We start from the raw sequence: 20,449 nt of genomic DNA on the forward strand, positions 1-20,449 counted from the left end.
CACTGTGTCCCAGTGCTAGTCTTCTAACATCAGATTTATGGGATGTTATAATTAACAACAGGTGATGGGTAGCACTACATGCACCGCAAGCAAAGTGAAAAGACTGGCAGCTAAGAGCCACTTGTGAATCATCAAAGCTTTTCCCTGGATAAACTCAGTAGTAAACCTGATAGGTCTTCTGGCAATTGTTTTGGGTTGGGTTCTTTTTGTTTGGTTTGGTTTGTTTGCCCGGGTTGTTCTTTTATTTCACCACCACCCTTGATCCTTTTTCATATCAAAGATTAGGGATCATCTGTCTGTTTTTACAGTTATGTTGCTTTTCCACTTCTGTGTGTACTATCTATAAAATGAGACAAATTATCCTTCTCTACTCACAGAGGACTTCTTGGAGGATTACAGACAAGTCTACACAAAATTTTGAAACTACGCTGATTTTTAAGAGACACTTGTGTCTCTAATATTCCAGCTCTTTCAAACTTGGGTTCTATACAAATAACAGGGAAAAAAAAAAGTTCAAAACACATGCACCCTCCACTTCAATTTTAAGAAAGGCTGTGCTTCAGCTTAGGGCTAAAAAGGATGAAGAAAGACACTGAAACACATGAATTGGCAAAACAAAAATATGTCCCAAATGAATTTTTGTTTGTATTGCTAAACAAATACCTTGCTAAACAAATATAAACATTGCTAAACAAATATAAACAAGCAAGGTATGTTGGGAAAGGCAAAGATTTTGTTCAACCAAGTGAAGAAGGACATGCATCCCAAATCTACCAACAGATGTAACTTTTATGAATAATTCTCAATGTAGTAACTTGATGTGATCATGATATTCATATGTTAATTATATGTTATAGCATATTGATTATAACAAAGGAGTACTTTATTTTAATTAAAAGACCACATCTGTTTTGGATAACCTAAGGTATATTTGTATGGACACTAATAAATACTTTAAATGCACTAACTGGTAGAAAGATATAAGAAAGAAATCTTTAAAAAAAACCTTAAAATAAGAAATATTAACAAGGGAAAAAATCCGTATTTGTGATGTAGAAAGGATTGGAGATTTTTAATAGATATCATGCCAATAGTCCATGATTTTCTCTACAAATAGCTCTTATATGTTAAATTAATTTCTGCTGAAGTTCTTTTACTGTGTTTCTCCCCTCCTTTCATCCTCCCCACCTCAGAATACACTCAAATCAGTGTCAGCCTTAAAGTTTTTAGTACTATTATATAAGAGAGAAATTGCTATTACTCTAGATTTATATTACTAGGTTATCAAGAGGACCACATGGTGCAGTGGTGAATTTATCCTGCTTGCTACAGAGTTTGCACTTCATTAAAATTCACATAGCAGTGCTTATCTATAGCTGAGACAAGACGTGGCCCAGGGGAACACTTGTTACTCTGGGTAATTAATGAGAGGTGATGGGAAATTTTTCTTAGTGTTCTTGATAATCTCTAGGGCATCATCCAACTGTAAAATTTTGGCCTTACTGAAGTGGAAAGCAAATCTCATCAGTAACTAGAACAGGCCAAGACATTTCTCACAAAGCACTTCATGACCTGGTGTCATCTGGCAGTTTCTTTCTCAGTAGTCTTTTTTCAGAGGTGGAGCAACAATTCAGTTCTATTGAATATTTCACATGCATACATTGAAAGTCTTCTTTTCTTTTGGCAATCATAAGCATATTCTAAGAAAGGTGCTGCACATTTTTTAGGGTAAATACCTTTCTAAAGGGCTTGAATCTATACTCCAAAAAAGTCTCTCAGCTTAGTGAACTTGCAATCACATCCTCTATAGGAAATTCGTGGTTTTGCATGGGCAGGAAGAAAATGCCTGTCAAAATGCTTGAAGACTCAAGCACATAGCTTGACAGAGCTGGAAAACTTCCTTTTTCTAGAGTGAGGCTAGCCTCAAAGATAATTTTTTAATTAGAAAGAGAAGAATCACTCCCTCCATCAGATGCTCAAAATTAAAGTTCTGTTACTGAAAAAATAATACCTTTAAAAAAGAAAAAAAAACCCAAACCAATAGCATTTTATTGTTGTGGTTGCTAGGCAGAGGTTTTCAAATTCATTTGAGACCAAACAGAAGTGTGTTGTTCTTACTGAAGTGCTTCAGGATAGCTAAACTTCTACTGCATAAAAGTAGGAGGAAGTTTAAAAATACTGAAAACATTTTCAATTCAAAAGAAGAATCTTCCCCAACCCAAAGGACTATTCAAACATCAGTCAGGTCTCCTAGAAAAAGCTCAGTGATTTAGGCAAGTGTTAGACAGAGCTGAAACTGACTCGGCAATTTTATTTCCCTTTAGCTCTTCCAGGTACAACTTTATTATTACCAACTGTAAATAATGAATTATCATTTATTTAATATTTTATGAACAATTCATTAGTTCAGCCCTTCTTGTCCTAAACCTAAAGATTTTTCCCAGCCTTATCTATTTAAAACAACATTATTTGAAGAGTTATGAATATACAAAATAACTGAATCATGAACAGTTATGTATATGGGACAGAAGTTTACAGGCCAAATTTAAAGTGACTGATATTTCATTTAAGTGTTGCTGCAACATAGAGAACAGCTGAACAGATACTGATGGGCAAGTTTATCGAATCTTACAAAGAGAGCTTCAAGCTTCCTATTCCTTTTTTTGACTGACCCCTGGCTCACAGTAAGATTTTTCTGATTAAGAACACACTGTATTACTGCTGGATGCTCTTGTTTAGTGTTGTACAAATTTCACTGTGACAGGAGCTAAATGAAAGCCCATTTTCTCAAATTACTAAATAGCATCATGAATTCTAGCATGGACATTTCAAAAAAGTTTATTTCTCATTGTGATGACTGATAAATGCTCTCCGTAATAGATTCACAAAGAGATTAACAATGTTATGAGTTTAGCAAAAGTAACTGGCTCTCAGCATTAATTGCTGCCTTGAAATTCTATTCTAAACAAATTATTGTACCACCTTGGATCCAAAAAAGAATCAGTTCTCATCTTAACAGGTAGATACTTAGATGGATGTAGCTTCTTGATGCTACTTCTTCTAAATCAAAGTTCATGCTGGTATTGTGCTTTAAGAATGAACTACATATCACTGATTGAGTAAATTATGAAACAAGACATTTCTGGGGTCAAGTTACCATGTGTGCCAAGATCTGCATTTCAGATGCAAGGCCTGGATGAAAGATCCGTACCCACACGCATGAGGCACATAACTTTCCCTGAATACTTCAGTGAGCAGCAGCAAGGCCACCCACTGCTTGTGTAAGTCTGAGTACAATTTTTATCAATTCCTTTGTGTGAAAACACACTGGTGATACACTCCTTAATGTAAGAGTTAGGATGATAAACTGGTTACTGTTTCTGAAATAATAGCATGTTGAAATCTGCTTAGCTCACCTCCCTGAACTCAAGGATAGAACTATATGAATTCTATCTTAAAGAACTTACAGTCTTGCTGTTTAAGACAACCACATTGCTTATCTAATCTTTTGGTGTGTCCTGAGACCTGAATCAGCTACCTCAGTCTGTGAATGGCTGGAGTTAAAGCAATGTATACTTTTCACACCAGGGACAGAATTAAGATCTCCCTGATAGTTTGTTTAATATTTATGCAAGCGTATATGTGCTTATATCTACAACTTTCTTGATGGGGAACTAAAATCAAAAGTCACATAGAAACAATACAAACTCCACCATATTTGGGCTACAGAAATAAGAGAAAACTAAGATGAAGGCTCTCTGCAAAAATAAATTACCTTTAAACTTGTACAGCACAACAAAACCCATAAATTTTCCAATTCAGCAAAAATATCCTTTATATTTTTCTTCTCTTAATAAATGAATGAATACTACCAAACCTGCTAGAGACTATAGGTGGTGTGTCCTTGTCATGCTAACATCCATATAGCTACCGAGACACTTGCTGTCATTGTATCAGGAAAAATCTGTGGCAGCAGGACAACAATTCTTCAATATGAATTTTGGGGAGAATATCTGTTGAAACCAAAGGTTAACTGCCTCAGATGAGGTTAGAAGGACTGCTGAATGAATATCCTGCAGTGGAAAATAAGTACCATGTCACTAGTGATTTGCCCCTTTGGACATAAGGAAGAGGCCTGAAGAAAGCAGAAAAATACGGAGAAAAACATTGGCCCAGTGGAGACTGAATACAAGCCCAACTGTGCTGGATCAATCTACTCAGGAGAGTATCACATATAGGTACAATATTCACAGTCATGCTATAGACACAGTAGCCCACAGCAACTCATTCCAAACAGTTCTCTTATTAACAGAGTAGTTGTGGGAAAGATTTATTACCACTCAGCAGGCTGTGTGCACACTCAGCATCGTGAAATGAGAGATCCCCCTGCAATTCCTGCAAAACCTGGTGATTCCTAAGGAACCACAGGCCAAATATGGCCTAAGAGTTTTAGACATCTGAAGAGTCAGGTCAAGTAAGGAATATAAGTGTGGTTTGCTGAGTGGAAGTGTTAAGCTTGTCAGATTGAGTAATAGTTTTTTAACCTGAGCAGTCCAAGCCTGCTACCTTGATAACAGCATTGTACTACAGGTCATGATAAATGTCATTCTTGAACTAGAGGCTTAGCTTTGTCTTGGAAGAGCCTTGCCAGAGTTCTTGGGGATATTTTCTGAGAACAACAATGAATGTTAAATATCTTTTTGTTCTTGAGATTTGAGCAGGTGGACTTTGTAGTCATTGGTCTTGCAAAACAGTTTGCAGCAGGGAAGGATTAAGGTTCCATTACCTAACTCAAAAGACTGGCCAAATATAAAACAAAAATGATGAAAGAATTTGGTTGTAATTTGGTCTGGGTCTTTGAAGGGATAGAAATATTCTTGGATGTGTCCTTTGTTTTGACACATTTATGCTGATTACAAATGGAAGGGCAAAGTTGGAGTATTATTTCCTCCAAACTGTCTCAGCCCCACTTCGTTCTAGTGTCTCTGACAGAATCCCTTTGACAGTGAATGAACCTCCTCTTTTAATGTAATTGTTCTTGAAGGTGTTTAAAGCATCCAAAAGAGAAAAATAAATAGTTTTACAAGTAATTTGTGGAAATCTGGAAAGTATCTATAACTTGTAACTTATACAAGGAAATGTAATTTTAATAAATCTTTTGCTGCTCTTTTAGAAAAAAAAAAAAGTAGAGACAGAAAAGCTGCATCAGTACTTTATTTCACTTAAAATTCAGAGAGCTAAATCTGTGTCTTTTCTCTTATGTTTTACTGAAACTGCCTTGGGTGCTGCTTACTTCAGCAGCATCAATTTCAGGAATGAAAGCTAATTAGTGAGAATAAATACAAGCACATCTGGAGTGAAAAAAACCAGGCTAAAATTAGATCTTTATATACTTCATTTGAAGAACTGTAAGAGCATTCAAAAAGGAGCAAAGCTGAACAAAAGTCCTGTGAAGCACAAGATTTTTGTCCTAAACTACCAAAAATTGGATGATCACCAACTGACATCCAATTTCTATTTTAAAACATAGGTCAGCCTTAAAAAAGGGGGCTCTTTAAATTTTGATGTAAGTAGAAAAATATACACTTGTTGCTTTGAAAAGAGGGAAGAAAATATTTTAGTGTGTTTTGCAGTGCTGCATTATTAATTAGCAACACAGTAATCCTTGCTCCCACCAGCACACAATGCTTCCTGCTTCAGTGATGCACTCCCTGGGAAGGGGCAGTGAAGCTCCCTTGGGCACATCTGTGCAGCTTCATTTGGTAGTAGATTTAGGCTTTCAATGAATTCTTTCCTGGTAAACTGTGGAAAGGCAGTTCCTGGGAAAGCAAAGGAAAACTTGTCCCATTTTAGTGGGCAAGCTTCACCCATGCTACAGAATGTTTTTGACAGCAAATGATGAGGTATCCTCAACTAAATTTTTATCTGCGCCCTGACAGGAGGTGAAGTAAAGAACAGCCATCCAGCTCTAGTGAAGATTATGTTTATGGACAGGATTGCAGTTTGGGCAAACCTCCTCCTATTAGGGCTCACAGCACAGTAGCACTGCAAAGACCTTAAGATCAACTCAATATTCATGGTGAGATTAAAAAAATAAAAATACTTTCTATTGAGTCAACAGTCACAGGAACTGTGAAAAAGAAAAAAGGAACAACTTAGAGCTATGCATGGAAGTTACCATCTGTAGTATTTCCAGCTATTCAATCAAATGCACAGTTAGCCATAAAATTTACTGAAAGAAGCACAATTCCCCTGAAGAGTCAGAGGGAAAAGAAATCAGATTCACAGTTTTTTTTCTCCTATACAAGCAGTAAAACAAGCAGGTATTTGCCAGCACTTCTGTGAGGTCTATAAAACTGAAAAGAGGGACAATTCTAGTACTTGCGCTACTTCCACTCCCACCCACAAAAAGCAAAAGCTTATTCTTTTTCTAATTCACAGAAATCAAAGAACTTGCGTATCTACAAATTTAGGAATTTATCATCAGAAAAACTAACAAAAAAGTAAAACCCAAAAGCCCAAATATCCCAGACACCACACATCCCCAGACACACCACAATTAGTTTGGTAGGTAGGTATAAAACAGAGATGTAGGTGGGCAATATAACACTGGTTAAGGCTATTTGATTTTCACCCTAGCAAAATAGGTGAAGTCTGTGTAATTAAACATCATCTTTTAGAACACAGGAGAAACATTTCCTTGAGATGCATTTCCTGATATACTCTCATTATTCTTTAGATTGGAGAAGGATGGTGCTTCCTTCTCTAGCTGGGGTAGATGATTCTGCAGCTTGAGCTACTACTTTGATAAAAGCAGAGGGGGAAAAAAGCTTTCTAAGTCCAAATTCCCATGAATAAGCACATCAAACATCTTCACAAATACTTCACAACAGCTTCCAAACTCAGTGGTTGGCACTGGAAACAATCAAGTGAAGAAGATGAAATCAAGTAAATAAAACAAACTGTAATGTGCTTATAATATTTTTTTCACATCTAAAATAACTTCTTTTTAATGCAGTTATGTTTTTCCTGGAAAGACTCACTGCAGAGACAGATTATAAGCTGCTTCATTCCTCCCTTCTCCCGCAAAAGAACCTCTGTTCACCAGAAATAACTCTTGTAAGGCAAATGACTTCTAATGCAGTCGTGGGCAGCTTATTGACTCTGTATCACTACACGTGCATAAACCACCTGCCTTAATAAGCCTTGGGGATTTTACATTGAGCAGAGCAATTGAAAACCTTTGTGGCTAAGCAGTTGTCAGTATGGGTCTTCCAACAGAAGTCACCTAGACATAAATAATTTCCATTTAAGTTTCAGTTGATATTCCATGTAATTTATTTTATGGATGCTGCCTCATCCCAATCCTTTAGCTGCTCTACATCATGGAACACAACCCATTAGAAGTGCAAGTTGTGGCAACCAGTAGAGGCCCTGAAAGCTGATTAAAAGCTCACTGCTGTTTGTGCTGTCCATTGCAGCACCAGCTCAGCCCACAGAGCTTTGTCAGGTATTTTAGCAATGCTGCGAAAACCACAGCCCTCCCAGCTTTGTACACAGCTACACAAACCACTGTTGCTCTTGGGTGTGAATGATTGCTGACAGCACCCAACTGTGAGGAGCAGAGGGCAGTTTTTCATTATGGAGGTCACAGTCAAGTCCTCTAAGAAAAAATTCCACTGACTTCAGCTCTCACACAAAGCAAACATACTGGCTAGTAACACTTGGCCTCCCTTCTCTCTCAGATATGACAATTAAGCTCTGCCAGCCACCTAAGAATTGCTAAAATAAATATGCAGTGCTACTAGCAGGTACTGTTTCCACTTGTTTTGCCCCCATTCATGCTGTCAAGGCTCTTTCTCCAAAAGAAAAAGAAACCCTGGGGTTTTTGACAGGGAAGGAAGACCTCAAATTTATATCTGCTTTCTTTAATTTACCAAAGCTTACACATTATGTAGTAATATCTGTCCAGTGAGTTTGACAGGAGTGACAGTATTTAGTTTAACACAGTCTCTGCAGAATAATTTCCCTAGATAGCAGTGTGCTAGATTGTATGATGTTCAGACTCCCTCTTTGTGTTGTCTGTGTGGCATGAACACTGCATTCAAATCCAGGAGACATATTTTATCAGATGTACTGCTTTCTCTTCTTTAAGGGTATTTTGAGATGCAAATTCTCTAAAAAACTTGCAGAAACATAAACATACAGACCTGAACTCCAGGCCTGTTCGCACACAACTAAGTTGTTGTTTTTCTTTCCTTCCTTTCTAAACTGTTTTGGTTTTATCCCATTATTTCATCCAAGTTTCACAATTGTTGTACTTTGGAGATAGGTTTCTTAAAGCAGGTTCCCACTTCCATGGCAAGGTCTATTGAACATTTCAAATTAAGTGTTCCTGTTAAGCTATATGTAAAATTTGTATGTGATAGTTCACATTTGTTTTATTGGTTTAGTAGGAGAACTCAGATTATGTTTTTCTTATGAATATCTAATAGAAAGATTCCAGGGCAGAAACACAGCTAAAGCAGAAATGAGATGTGTTAATATTTTGTAATGTGTTTCTGTAGTTAATTCCTTAGCTGGTTCATCTGATTTCTGACTGATTTCACAGGTCACTGGATTTGCCAACACATTTTTGCTCTGAGTCACTTCTTTACCAAACCAAAGAGAAAGGAAACAAACTTGCCTTTCTACCTCCACTGCTAAATACAAGACAGGGCAGGAAATAATTATGGAGACAACAAAAGGAGTACAAGTACTTTTACTTTCTGTGCATAAGCACACATGTACTCTTCCATGAAAGATGTAATTTGATGCATAAAATTTTAGGAAATATTTCAAACCCAACAATACTTGACTGTTTAGTTCTGAATCAATTCTTCCCTGTGACACTTCAAATGTATACCTCTGAACTAAAGAGCTTTATATTCCAAGCTAGATCCTCTAGTCCTCCATCAGATGCCAGTGGGACGCACAAATGTGTCAACGTGACAATCCACCCTTCAAAGTGAAGAAAATCCTGTATTGAAACCAGAACACATGTTACTAGATACTTGGGTAATTTCCTATTATAAATTTGGCCAAAACAACGCACTACAACAAGCAGTCCCTGACAGCAGGCAGAAGTCCTCTCCATAATGTGATAGGGACAGGTTATACAACAGTTCATATCATTTGTTGGGACACCATTCACCATTTTTTATGGATATGAAACTTTAAAAACGTTAGCATTTATTTATTTCTACCCAGACCTCAGTATGCTAAATGAAACAGAGTGGTTTATTGGCATCTGTAAGACCTTAGATTTATTAAGGGATGAATCTATGGTAAGTTCAAATGCTAACTCAATTAGGGTGCTTACATAGGGTCTTTGCACAATGTTTATGAGATGAAGTTTGAAGTAAAACCCAGACATATTCTGTTTCTGTTTTGTACCACAAAAATTGCAGTGCAGCTAGGAAACATACTTCAGTGAGTCACATCTTGGAAAAGAAAAAGATAAATGGCTAAAAATGCAATAATAGTAGGATATCTGGAAATAAAAACTAACTGAGCTAGAAGATTTTTTTGTAGTCCAACTCACAATCACTTCATATTCAGGATGTTGCTTCTGCTACCCAACTTAAAAAAAAAAAGGGGACAAACCCTTCTCTTGATGACATTACATCTGAAAAAAAAGCAACAATTAATTGCTGTTGCTGTCCTGTATTCAGCTGAGTAAGGCTGTAGAGGTTGAGAGTCCAGGTATTTGCCATTTCAGCTTCTATCTTATAAATAGCCCTTAATGTTTAACTTAATTTCAGATCTTGGAGCTCCTTGCAAACATAATGAGCCAGTGCTTTAGCCTTGCAAAGACACACATCATTGTGCAGGTTCCCCTGCCAGGAAACAGGAATCAGTAGCAGAAATTGCTTATGTACTTACAGCAGCAGAAATTGAGAGGCCAAGCACCAATAATTCTGTTGGTATCATATACCTATGGGGGTTTTATTTACACAGAGGCATTCATTAAACATAAACATCAAAGGAAGAAGGAGAAAAAGGTTGCAGTAAGTAATGAAAAACAATGTCAGAATTAAGGCCCTTGATGTGTTTGAAATATTTCCCTCAGTGTTTTAACTTTTCACTTCATCCCTGCTTTTTGGCCAGGGTAAGAACTATGTAGGAAGTCACAGTCCAGTGCCTCTGTAAAGCAGAGGAGTCCAGCAGGTTCTACAGGTAAATTTCTGACAGTGTTTGGCTCCAAATGTCTCTTCTTCACCTAAATACATTGCCACAGTTGAAAGTTTGAGTTAGGCCTACACCCTTTGTCACAAGACACTGCCTTACTCATGTCCTCTGCCTCAAAGCAGGGCTTTCTTAAATTGTAGAGGCTTAACCAGAAACAGGATCAAAGTAATCTTTAGCCTGAAGCAACCTTTTTTAAAAAGTGTATTACTAGAACAGCTGCTTGCTGCATGCATTGCATTTGCAAGCATATACTGTCACCTTTTCCAAGTGACTAGGAATTTATTTTGAAGCAGAAGGCAAAGGGTAAGTATCTAACAAGTCATCTGATTTATTGCAGTAACCCTCACATACATGTAGTGTTAAAGTGATCATATGGTTGACTGTAGAAATGCTATGTAATTCAGTTCATTGGAAAGGTTTAAAGGATTAAGTGATACACATATGCTTTTGTAATTACATCAAGATGTTAAAAAGCCCATTTTTTAAAAAAAGTGTGAAATCACTGTATAGGATATGCAAGCTAAACCAAGAGCCTACTTTGGAGAGAAAAGTGAAAAGATATATTTGCCAAGTTAGATATCAAAAGTTTTGGCACCTCTGAAGATCTGGAATGTGTCTACATGTAGGTGTGATTCAAAACAGTATACACACATTTCCAACAGCAAGATCTGCAATTCCCCACCATCCTACCAAAAATGCTAAAGGATTCTGATAGTCTCTGTAGTATCTTGGCTGAGCCTGCCTGTTCACTGGTGTCACATGCCACTCTGAGTGGTTTTAGACTCCAGCATGGATAGCAGGACTTAGTATCCAAAAAGTCCTTAATGCTGTGTTATTTGTAAGAAGTAAAACATGGAGGCTTACTTTTCTTTTTATTGTTTTGTTTGATTGGTTTTGTTTTTTTGTTGTTGTTTTTATTAGTTTGTTCTTCTAAAAAGCAATGTTTCTTTAGTATGATGTTTCCTGGTCTATCCATTTGTTCCTCCCCTGAATAACTTTCGAGATTGCTGGGCAATTTGAAACTAATCCTGAAAGTCTAAAAGAAAACCATATCCTTGCACAAGTTCCTGAAAGTCAGTGGGTGAGCAATGGGTAAAGACACAACTTGGCATCTTCACAGACAGAAAGGCAGACAAGATTCATCTGTTAGTCATTCAGTTTGGCCTCAGGAAAGCAAATAATGCAAATCCAGGAGAAATCAAAATTCATTGGTTTTGCTGCTAACATAGCAACTTGGAAAATCCAAATCTTGCTATCTTGGGTGATACATAAACAAACCATTAGGGATCCAGTCCTGCTTCCTCACTATTGATTGAGATAGGAAGGGAAGAAATACAGTCAGCAGAAATACAGTGAGACAATACAATACAGTTTAGGAACTTATTATTGTATTGCACTCCAACTCTTGTATTCCATCTTCCAAACATCAGCCTGTTTGGTTGGGTTCTTTTGTGCTGTTTTTGTTTTAAAGTGTCACAGGAACGTTACATGTTCCAGAATTATGAATTTTTCTTCAGGGAATATCTGTTTGATGAGACTATTCCTCAAGGATCCAGTTTAGACTGATGACACTAAATAGCAATGATAAACACATAATTCACTTTTAGCCAGCATTCTGCTTCAAGGTGATCTGCATGGCAGAAAATCAGAATTCATTACAACATTTTTCATTGGCTTAAATTGTCATGTAAAATCAGGCTAGGACTCCCTTGTAGGCTAACTCTGACTACAGCTCCTGGGATGTCACCTAAAGGTAATTTCCATTAACAAAGCAGGTATTTTCCTGGTTAGGCTGTAGACTGAGCAAGAGAGAGAGGGGGATAGGCTGGTCTTAAAGGAAAATATCTCGAGAATAATACATTATGAAAAAAACAGACAGGGATAGGAGTTTATATCCCACTTTGAAATTACCTTTTGCTAACATTAGTTACTCACAAAAAATGGATAAGTTTTTAGCCACATGGATGTTACACTGGATTTGAGCATGATGAAAGAATTTGCCAACCTCAGTCCATAAGGTAACCTAGTTTTGACTTGGGTTCTATGTTCCCTTGAATAAAATTACAATGATCTACCACAGCCTTCGTCCTGCTGTTTAAGTAATCTGAAGGCTTTTTTTCCAAAACTTCTTCTATTGATCTATTAGGTTCTTGTAAACACTATGACAAAATATGAATCCTGATCATAAAAAATCCCAACCAGACAAAGATGAAAGATGGCTTTTTCACTTCATTTGTACTGAAGTGTAACCTTCTACTCTTAACAAAGTGTTTGTAATTAGTTTGTAATCAGAATTTTATTTAAGCAGATTCAGATTGTAGCATCTGATATTTGAAGTTCAAAATATGAGTGGTCCTTATGAACATATAAAGACATATATTTCAAAGATTTTTTTTTTCTTGACTCAGTAAGGGAATGCTCAGCCTCACATTGTAAGGGCCAGAACTTGCCATTGCAGGTTTAAAAGCCTGCTTGCAGACGGATTCATCTGCAACTGGCTGCTACAAAGAGCATGCCCAGAAAACCTTTTTGTCATTTAGAACTTGAGCAAAGAAGCCTAAAGACAGTCAAAGAATTCAGATGAACATTTCTGGATTTTGTTTTCTACTGGTAGTGTTTGCTCAGAGAGGCAGACTTACCAGGGAAGCAGAGTGAAAATGTAGGTTGTCACGTTAAGAACACCACTGAATATGGCATAGCCAACATACACACCAGACTGTTGCTATTATGCTAAACACATTTCTGTCTAACTTTCCTTCCCATGTACTGGTTGCATCCAGCATCCTGCCTCACCAGCATATGTGTCCCACTGAATTGATTAGGAGGAATGGTAATTATTCAGATTCTCTTAATTATTTGTTCTTCTGCAGTGCACATTCTCCTGCCTGGTCCTTCCACTGCTCACTCATCTTCAGCAATGAAATTCAGCTAGTTTTCCACATGCAGATTCTTATTAATATTGTCCTCATCCTAACCATGGCAAATCAAGGACACATTACCTGGGTGCAAGACCAATGTTAAGATAAACACAGAATCTGTGGAAACAGCCTGAATGATCTATCTTTTTGAAAATGAATGAAATCTTTCCAGTACTCATTTGTTTTTCCTCATGCAAAACCATCTATTTAGCAACCCATTATAATCTGGAGGACAATTTAAAGCACTTCAGATTTGTAATTAAATGGTTGACGGAAAAATAGAGAAACCATCATTCTCATCTACACATCCCACAGGATGGAAAATAGATGCCAGCGTCTAGCAAGAGGACTGTGTACTGAGTTTGAAAGAAAAGGTGAAAGAATTATTGCACTATTGGGGAAAAAAAAAAAGCCTTGCCTGAGAAGTGCTGTACACATAGTAGAAACCCGAAAGCTTATCATATATTCTGCTATATTTACTACTGTTGAAATACCAGATTTTATGTTTTGGATTTTTTTATCTAGTCCTACTCAATCATAGGGACTGAGCAAAATGAGTTAGTAACAGAACACCTTAAAAATAGTAAAACATCCTTTAAAATGTTGAAGTCTGCAAATTTAGAAATAAACAGTTAATTACCAGAGAATGTACTCAGAATGCAGAAAAGAGATAAAGTGGTCATCAGTCCTTCATAAGCAGTATTGCCTCTTACAGTAATACATACCTTTCCTTTTAACACTCTGTCAGAGTCCCTTCTCTCTTACCTTTGGTAGCTTAGAATCTTATCTGCATCCACTGCAGGCATATATCAAGCTTGACCATTTTCAAATATTTGCAGTAAGCTTTTACTAAAATATGGAAACCATCCACATAAGGGCCCAGTTCAACACTTTGTCTTCAGGTAACACTCCTGCTTTCTTGAAAACAGAGCTTTGCTTAAGATGGATCTGGTACAGACACAGTTCACAATATCTGGTGCTTTCCTGCCAGAGGTTATTTAGAATGAAAAATAGAAACAGGAACTATGCTTTCTAAACTAACTCTTTAAAAACAGAGGCTTCATAATTATGAATGCCTTATTCTCCTCATCACAGTATTTTTTATCAAACTCAGAATGGTAAAAAGAAAGAGTTGGGTGGCATCAAATCAAGGCACTTCAAGAGCCTTTGGTACAACATGGCTCTTCATGTTATGTAAATCCATCTCTATAGTCCAGAAAAACATGGGAAAGACCATGTAAATTACTCTGCCTATAGGTAAAAGACATGCCACCAGAGGAGGAACACAAGATGCTTTCCCTCCCAGGCCTAGGGAGAGAGACACAAACACAAGTAAGCACAGTAGGTTTAGCTCCCTGTGCTCCATTTTCTACAGTCACCTGCTGAGGTAGCCCTGGTAGTGTTTGTGAGGTTGATGTGCCATTAAAAATAATAAAGCTGTTGATAATTTTCAAAAGTATTTTTGTTCAAAACTTACTACCTTTGAGTTATATTCAATTAATATTTTTCAGGGTTATTTCAAGCCTTCCTGAAATATGAGGCTCACAACCAGATTTACCAAATAAGATATAAAATTCTAATACAATCCCTCCTATTTCAAGAGAACTAACCAATACCTTTATAACATCTCTGCCTTTATTTTATTAACAGATAGAGGATGGAGAAAGTGTATGTATGTATGGTACAGAGAATAGGGAAGTTGGCAGATTAATTCAGAAGTAGTTAAGTGTTCATCCTCCTTCCTCCCCTCCCCTAAAAGTACAAAACCAAACCACAGCACTTTTTAGAGGCCTAAAGATTGACAATCATTCCTCAGTTAGTGTTATTTTTTTTCAAAGTGTGGTTTGGCAGAAAGATTATCAGCATGAATTTTAAAAACCATGTATATATATATGCACACTCGTTATTACTTTTCCCCCAGAAGAAAGACACTTAACAAATATAAACCCATTTCAAAAGCCTTAGTGTTTCATTCTGGTTCTGAAATTCATATTTCTATTTTCACTGTCTCCTTAAGTGTGACAAAGAAAAACAAATAAGAGTATTAAAACAATATAGCAGGAGTCAAGAGCACTTACCACTTGGAAGACAGAGGTGTAGAAGCTGCAGCCAGCTCCAAAATGGCCCTGCTAGGGCTGTAGCTTCTTGGCTCTACCAATAAAGAGGAGAAAGCCACAAAAGAAGCACAGTGGGGAGAAAAATTCTTCTTGCTATCTTGCCAGTTTTCAGATTTGGTATTTTTCATTAATATCTAGATGTCCTCAAGAGACTATATGATTTTTCCATTTAGAAACCAAAACAAAGACCCCAGATCTTTTTGATTAAAACATACTTACATAGAAATGCAAGCACAAAGAATCAAAACAATCCTCATGCATCCAGCTTCTGAACCACTGTAACTCCAGGGAGATGGCAATAACACACCATACAAACAGGCTGTGGGAAGGGTTAAGTGAGACCAGGTGTACCTCAGTACAAAGGAGGAGTCAGCAAGTGTTTTCTATTATCATAATTCTACTAGTTTCTTCCCTGCATCTTTGGTTTTCATGGTCTGTTCTTGTTATTATTCAGTATCAAGAACATTTTTTAGTGTTTTTCAAATGCTGTGCAAGTTCCACGTCATTAAATTAATTTAAAGCTAGTTAATAACTAAACAAGCTTCTATAAGCTCCTGGAAAGTAGCAGAAAATTATCACTTAAGACAAAACTGAGTGAAGTTAGGCATAGTTTCATGCAGGAGTCAGGACACTTGCACATAGAGAAGTGGCTGGTAGCCAGCTAAGAAATGAACTTCTGGTGCTTTGGCTAGTTTGTGTTATCTGCCCATGCATAAGCACTGTAATAAACATGAGATGATTTCTGTCTCAGCAAAAATAAGAAATAATTATCTCTGATTTTAATTGTGGAAGGCAGTAGTAGATAAATCTATTAGCATGGACAATGTGAAAAAAAAAATCTCAGGTTATCTTACAAAAAGTTGTTCTTTTGCCTGTTAGAGAATATAATGCTGCTGCTTAACTGCAATACACATACTTTGGACTGAAACTCTTAACAACACCCTTGAGCTGCCACCTAAGCATGAGGGACCTAAACTTCAAAGATGCCTCACTTCTAGAACTTTCTTCTGTGATGAAGCCACTTGCCTAGAAGAACGTGAAAGGCAAATAAGTTTACTGGGAGACTAGCTGCTGCATCTCCCCCTCGAATCCACAGGGACAGATCCCCTGTGGACCCTGGCCAGCTGGGCAGTGGGGAGAGTTGGGCAGAGGGAAGGAACTTCTCCTTGGATCCCGGGGGGCTTGGAGAAGCTCCCTCATGAGTCCAAAGACGAGCTGGTCCCACAAGCAAAGGAAAGAGGCGCTCTCCCTCAGGATTAGTTCCGAAGTTTAACAGAGGCCTGGAGAGATCCCAGGCCACATATGACCTCAAAGGATCTCCAGAGCAAGACAGAGGATCTCCCTGCCCAGAGCAGCCAGAAATAGGGGGCGGGGAAACCCAAGCAGTCAATGGGGGAAGGACATGGGAGTGGCTCTCTGGGGGCAAGACCTCAGACCACTGAGGACGGGGTGGGGGAGGAGTCCCAGCCAGGGTCCAGTTACCTGGTGACCCTGGGGGAAGGATCTGGACAAAGGGGAAGGATCACCAGGTGATGGACACATCACCTGGGAGGAGACAGGGGGATGGGTTGGTGTTTGATGGACATACAGATACTGATGGGAAAGCTGGGATGAACCAAAGAGATAAAAAGAGGGGATATGGAGGGACAAACCATTATGAGGGGGTATACAGTGCAAACACAATTCTGCAACTAGCCATGCTTGAAGTATGAAGTTAAATGAAAGTAAGAATATATATAAAATAAGAATCTGTGTCTTGAGAAAGGCTTATTCCTACTGTGTGGCTTTGAGGGGATGTTCCTTTAATGTAACACAAATAAGAAAATTTTGCAGGAAAATATAAAAAAAGGAGATCTAAACCTGTGGGGAAGTGAAGCAAATTTTGAAATTTGAATGAAATAACATTTTGCCATAAACATTTCCCATTCCTTGCACTGCTATGCTAAGAAAATGCTTGAATCTTGGAGGTTAGTCACATTTATATGAATTCTACTTTACATTTCTCGCCTTGAACCTGACCTCTTATGGCTTCAGACATGAAATCTGAAGTCAGCCCTCCCTTTCACTTAGCCTCACTTCTTTCAGAATGACTCAACAGAAAAGTTTGTTGCTTAATACTGTTCCATAAAACAGTTAATCCAGACCTGACCTTATAAAGCCTGACCCCTGTACATCATACTTCGGGCACAGTTTGATTGGTGAAGATCTGATCCCACGCACATATGGCTGGATCATAGTGATTTGCTTTACGTTTTCATGGAATCAGTGCAGTCTGATTTTTTTTTTTCCTAATTATCCAGTCCAGGAAGAGTAAGGTGAAAAAAAAACCCAAATAACTCTCATACTGATCCCTATACTAACCTAGTTTACACAATATTTATGGTCCTAAAACAGTAACATTTCCAGGTCATCAGCTATAAGGCAAGGGTAATTCCAGTCACTCCTTCTGCCAACAAAAAGTCATACAGGGAGGACTTGTCCTCTTGCAGGAACTCATTCTTGATAGATAATCAGTACCTACAATTTCCTCTGAAGAAAACCAGAAAGAAAAATACCTGCAAGACAAAATAGACTTATGCATCAATATTGTGTCCATAAAGTATTACTGTTCTTATCATTGTAACAGATCATTAGTGTATCCTAAATATTCACCTTACTTGCATGTGTATGATAGAAGCTCTGTAGCTCAGCCCTGTAACATCTAGTCCCTAATGCTGCGTCTCTCCCTCGAATCCACGGGGATAAAACCCCTATAGAGCCCAGCCAGCTGGGCAGTGGGGCAAGTTGGGCAGAGGGAGTGAACTTCTCCTTGGATCCCGGGGGACTTGGAGAAGCTCCCTCGTGAGTCCAAAGACGAGCTGGTCCCACAAGCAAAGGAAAGAGGTGCTCTCCCTCAGGATTAGTTCCAAAGTTTAATGAGAGCCTAGAGAGGTCCCAGGCCACATGTGGCTTCGAAGGACCTCCTGAGAAAGAGAGCGAGCCCTGCCCAGAGCAGCCAGATATAGGGAGGGTGGGGAAAACCGAACAGCCAATGGGGGAAGGACAGGGGAGTGGCTCTCGGGGGGAAAAGCCTTAGAGTGACCAAAGGAGGGGAAAACTGGGATAGACAAAGCTGGTACAAAGAGGGGATATGGAGGGATAAACCAATATGAGGGGATATACATTGAAAACACAACTCTACAGCCTAACCCTAAACAAAAATACTGAGTGCCTGGACCAAGGTGCTTAAATCTGTGCTTATCCACAGCTGAGCACAAAAAATCATTCTCCAGGTCTCTAGAAAGTTTTGATGCTCAGCACCACTGAAAAGAAGCCAGGCTTTAGGCAATGACATTTGGAAAATGTTGGCCAAAGCTCCTTGGTAACTAAAGCTCTACATATCTTGATAAAGAATTTTGTAAACATGAAGCAAACAAGCAATCATTGTTTGGGCTGCAGGCAGCAGTGCTTGAGATACACACTAAGGAGCATTTTGATTAGAAGGATGTGATACCAATGCAGCATTAACTTGGGGTGGCTGAGAGGGGTCTACCTGCTGGCTGATTCATTTAAAGATTCATCTTAAAGGCTCATAAACCTGAGGTTACTTGTTCCTGGTTGATTTTTTTTTAAGAATTACAAGTTTTGTTTTCCCTATTCCATGGATTAAACATGCAAAGTCCTTTATACAATATCTCAGGGCGTAAATAGGGCTTTTCCTGACATGATAGGCAGCACGTGAATAATGGAAGAATTTTTGGAAAATTTGACAGAAAAGCAAAAAGCCCAGACACTCTAAGTGTACCCTACTTACTTGATAACTGACCCTCTTCTTTCTCTTTTGAAACAAATGCTTCTTTCCATCTAAAGAAAGAATTGTTCTGTCAAAAGCAGATATTCCTTTACAAATCATAGCATTCACTAGTTTTTTAACTCAAGACAGGCTTCTGTTGGCTAATTGCCATAATTCATGACCACTTGCCACAATCTTGGTAACAGTGATAATAAAACTAATGGCAACAGACTTGTGTTTACAGAGTTTCTTAGCAATCTTTTATTTAGGTTGGTTTCAGCTCTCAAACAGTAACTTACTTTTCATTTGAACAATCACTGATAATCATATAACTGATTTCAATTTTTGTTCCTGCAATCAGTCATTCCGTTTGTGGGCACATATTTAGCTGCTTCAAATTCCACACACATCAGATGACTGGAACATGCATTCAAAGGAAAGAGAGATTTTGTATATTTGGCTTTCTGAAGGCCCAGCTGCAGACAGCACAACATTCACCAAGTATGGACCACCCATTTCTGAGAACAAGATTGCCTCAAAATGTCTCAAGCTGAGGATCAGACACTTTTACAACTTAGGCATAGTGTCGTCATTTGTATCATGCATAATGCTAGAGTTACTATTTTTTTAAAAAGTAAGGAAGGTGAGACATAAATGTTCATTACTTTTCAAAAACAGGTGTGATTTTCTGTTTGTGATAGTGTCATGGATTGCTCTGCAAGTTTCAGCACCTTGGAGCCACGAGTAAAATAAGACTGGAGTCTTAATCAGACAAAGCCCTTTTTTCCCCCCTGCTAGTTTAAGCTGGAAAAAGAGGAATAGAAGAAATCTATAATATATGAACTAAATTATCTCTAAATGGAGTGTTTAAAAATGTTTCCATCAGGCATCAGTAGATGGGTCGTTAAATGAAAGCCAAGTATTACAATGGCATCTATTTTAGGTCTTGCATTCCAAGAGAGAAAATATGAGCCAGATAAGTTCATCTGTGTTGACATGTAAAGTACATCACTCCCATTAGAAGGGCTGTTGTGGATCTGAATGACTCAAAAGATGATCTGTGGCTCAAATGAATACCAGAGAACAGAAGCATAAATTAATCTGGACATGGATAATTCAATTGTAGTTACTGCACTTCTGAATCAGCCTGTATGTAAACTTCCACCAGACAGAAAGCACCTGGAAAAGCTCTGCTAAGAGGGCTTGATTCTTTGACAGCTTTGGATGACAGCCTACATAGACAGCCAAGAAAGAGAGACATCATCTTGTTTTTTCACTACAGCATTGTTTTCAAAATCACCTCCAAAAGCCCAAATTTACAATTAGAAAGCATTCTCTACAAGGACAGCATATTACATGCTTGAGTTTTCAATATATGCTTGATTCTTTAAACACTCTTCACTCCAACTCAT

General features: G+C 38.0%; 2 protein-coding genes across 2 annotated transcripts in view; one reads left to right on the plus strand and one right to left on the minus strand.

Annotated features, from left to right (window-relative positions):
* The window catches only part of LOC146768621 (uncharacterized), an 87,091-nt gene that overhangs the window by 26,316 nt on the left and 40,326 nt on the right, over nt 1-20,449 (minus strand). Inside the window, exon 1 of the mRNA XM_085571705.1 lies at nt 1-20,449. This exon is cut by the window's left edge and continues 23,420 nt beyond it; it is cut by the window's right edge and continues 40,326 nt beyond it. The gene's annotated coding sequence lies outside the window, so the exon portion shown is untranslated.
* COL8A1 (collagen type VIII alpha 1 chain) overlaps nt 1-20,449 on the plus strand; it is a 92,025-nt gene that overhangs the window by 2,716 nt on the left and 68,860 nt on the right. The gene's annotated exons all lie outside the window — the stretch shown is intronic.

This window comes from Lonchura striata, chromosome 1 (assembly GCF_050655825.1).
Source record: "Lonchura striata isolate lonStrDom1 chromosome 1, ASM5065582v1, whole genome shotgun sequence".
Taxonomy (NCBI): Eukaryota; Metazoa; Chordata; class Aves; order Passeriformes; family Estrildidae; genus Lonchura; species Lonchura striata.